The 3,210-nt window shown below is 43.9% G+C and overlaps 1 non-coding gene across 1 annotated transcript; it reads left to right on the plus strand.

The window, feature by feature from the left end:
- Window positions 1-1,756: 1,756 nt before the first annotated feature.
- trnae-cuc (transfer RNA glutamic acid (anticodon CUC)) lies at window positions 1,757-1,828 on the plus strand. Its single transcript has one exon. It is a non-coding gene; the product is annotated as a tRNA-Glu (tRNA).
- The last annotated feature ends 1,382 nt before the right edge of the window (window positions 1,829-3,210 follow it).

The following is a 3,210-nucleotide window of genomic DNA, read 5'->3' on the forward strand; positions in this document are numbered from 1 at the left end:
TGAGCAAGAAGAAATAATATATAACACATTGAAAGCTCGAAATGGAGTGGGAAGAAGTAAAACTTATTAAATCCCACCCCAACATCGATAGAAATCTATAGAAATATCATCATGACCAGTCTGCATCAACGCATTGTCTGAAATCCTGTTAAAAGGTCTGGTTAGCTCAGTCGGTAGAGCATGAGACTCTTAATTTGTGAGGCTCAGAAAACCGCATTAACAGGACAAAAGAGGTTGGTTTCACATTTAAGGGAAGGGGCCTACCACTCACTGCCTGAACAGGGACTTGTACCCTTGACATCAGCTGTCACAGTCATTCGCATCATTTGGGAACTCATCCTGATCCACGGTTACCACTGACTTGCATTTGAAATTTCAAATCAACATGTAAATGTAAGTAATAATACTCTTACTGTTAAAGGAAGACACAGCCCAAACACTTGATTTTTGCAAGGCAAGTCAGTTCCGTTAAAATTTGGATTTTCAAAAGGAACGAAGACAATACATCTGCAACCGTGTCAAAGGACACGTAAACAGTGCAGCCATAGCAGAGGGTGGTTTCGGTCCAACTGACGTTAGACTGAAGGTCCCTGTTTCAAGCCCGTGTTTCAGCACAATCCCTGTTTAAGTTCCGACTTGGCAAACAGTTTGGAAAAAGCTTATTGGCTGGCTGTAAGGACTTTAACTTCATTTTTCAAAAGCCCCCCTCCCACACCAGACAAGGTTAGAGGAGGTTACAAGCCAAACCATTGACATCAAGCGCACAAGTTGAGTCCCGTGAGCCCGAGGGTGGCTCAGGTGTTTCTTTCACAGCTTGCTATTAAACCTTTCAAATTGTGATTTCTTGTTTTGTTGAAGAAAAACCCATTATTTCTGGAACAATTTTCCCTACAAAGGAGAAATAATTGTCAATTTGGACAATTGTGAATCTGCCCCCACTTTGGACACATCGTTGTGTTTCAATGTTTGGCAACTGCTTTGTGACTTCGCCAGTCCTCTTAAAAGCCCCTTCCTTCACGTTTCCATAGTGTAGTGCAGGGGTGGGCAAATATTTTGACTCGTGGGCCGCATTGAGTTAACAAAATTGTCCAGGGGGCCAGAACATGTATTTAACACACACATTTTCCTTGAATGATTTGTCTAATTGTAGCTGTATGTTCTCATGTGGCTTTTTTCAGGAGCACTTTAAACATCAAACTATGTCACTAAATTTTACATTTAAAAAAAAAATGACTAAATAAGACATGTTGCCAGTTTGTATGTTAAAAGTTGAAATACTGAAAAAGCAACTGGCGGGCCGGATTCAAACACTTGGTGGGCCGCATGTGGCCCCCGGGCCGTAGTTTGCCCACCCCTGGTGTAGTGGTTATCATGTTTGCTTAACAAGCAAAAGGTCCCCTGTTCAAAACTGGGTGGAAACGTGGCCTTTCAACTCCTTCTTTTACAAAAATCAAGGTGACAAATGGGAACAAGGATATGTGCGTGATCTCTGAAGGTGTGTACACGAGCATCTGTCCCCAGTTTGGACACCCAATCCATATTTCCTGGATGACTGATCGGGTGCATTTGCCTTTAGACATGCGTAAATTAGCTAAAATAAAATGCTAACGACTATCATGCTATCATGCAACTATCACTGTTTTAAAAAACAGTTTTATTACAGGAGAAGGTCCAGTCTCAGAACTATTTTGGTTCCTTTACTGGAGTATGTCAAAGCGACACTGTCACTGCCTTTTTGAGTGCAGCCATAACGCAGTCCCTGGTGGTCTAGTGGCTAGGACTCGGTGCTCTCACCGCCGTGGCCTGGGTTTGATTCCCGTTCAGGGAACTGACATTTGGACAGGTTTTGAGGGGAGATAGGATTTGTCTTGGTCGAACAGTTAGGGTCATCTTTAAGCACTATCAGCGAACTGCTGTCATCCTGAAGCGGCTGACAACAGGAATACGAATAAAACACGTCAATAAATGATAGACTTGAGTTTCTGGTAAGTACTACACAACCAGATAAGGGGTGTTTAATCCCTAGTTACCCAGGGGATGCAAGACCCTGGCTCCCCTCATGTTAAAGGAGGAGGCGCACCTCCCTGCCTGACTACTCAATTCAAAGGGTTAAGGCCTCTCCCATAGAGGGTAGGGAGGCCTCTTAGTCAGGGGCGAGAGAGACTCACCCAGGTGTTAACAGCCGCGGTGCATCCGAGCCTGCGCACGATCAGAGTAACCGATGGTTGGTCGTGCGTGACACTGGACCCTCTGCTTTTAAGGCTGCTCTCTCCTTTGAGCTTTTTGTAGAGCTGCCTTCTTGATAGGCAGCCTGCAACCAGCCAAGAGCATTGAGTATCTACTCCCTATATGCTCTGATTAGGCTCTGCCCCTTTCCCGCCTTCTCTTCTTGAGCCCTCCCAGAAGTTGTCAACCTTTTCAGTCCAGTACTTTCCCCTTGCACATGCTCAGTTCAGTCTGGTCAAAGACGATATCCCAGTTCAAAAGGCTTATGCATCAATCCCCAAATTGGTCAAACAATAAAAAAAACTTTTCATAGCCCACATTAAGGAAATAATAACTTTTCGTTGCAATTATCACGTTATTTTGCTAAATTAACCCTTTCATGCATGACCCATGATAAACTGAGATAAAAAAAAATGTGCCTAAGTGTTTTTATGTGTCTTTAGACATAAAAATAAGAACTGATTTGGTTCTGTTTTTATACACCAAATTTTCAAGAAGTTATGAACATGTCCACATCGGGGGACAGCATGCGTTTGTGGATTTTGACAAAACGAGACAAACAGCAGTGCTTCAATTGACAAAACTAATCAAACTGCAGTTCTTGAACTGACAAACTACACAAACTATAGTGCATAGAGGTGGTACAACCCTGCTACAACGCTGCATGCTTATGCTTATGTACTTATGTAGTCAATCAGTACTGAGATACAGTACAAGATCACCGGGGCACCCAGGGCACACAGCCACATTGCAACACATGCAGCTGCACTTTGTTTTTCGGGTGCACGCAGGGTCTTGGCATCTTTGGGCATTTTTTTTGTTGTTCAGCTAGGGCCATAGGTTTCCAGGACCAGGCCTGACCTCCCAGGGTACCTTGGATGCAGGTTTGCACTTCACAGGAAGAGGAGGTGGGGAAGTGTCACTTGGTCTCCCCCTTTTGTGGACAGTGCCTGCATTTATCAATGAACAAGCCACAGATGTCTT

This window comes from Doryrhamphus excisus, linkage group LG17, assembly GCF_037039965.1.
Source record: "Doryrhamphus excisus strain RoL-2023G ecotype Guam linkage group LG17, RoL_Dexc_Guam_v1.1, whole genome shotgun sequence".
NCBI classification, from domain to species: Eukaryota; Metazoa; Chordata; class Actinopteri; order Syngnathiformes; family Syngnathidae; genus Doryrhamphus; species Doryrhamphus excisus.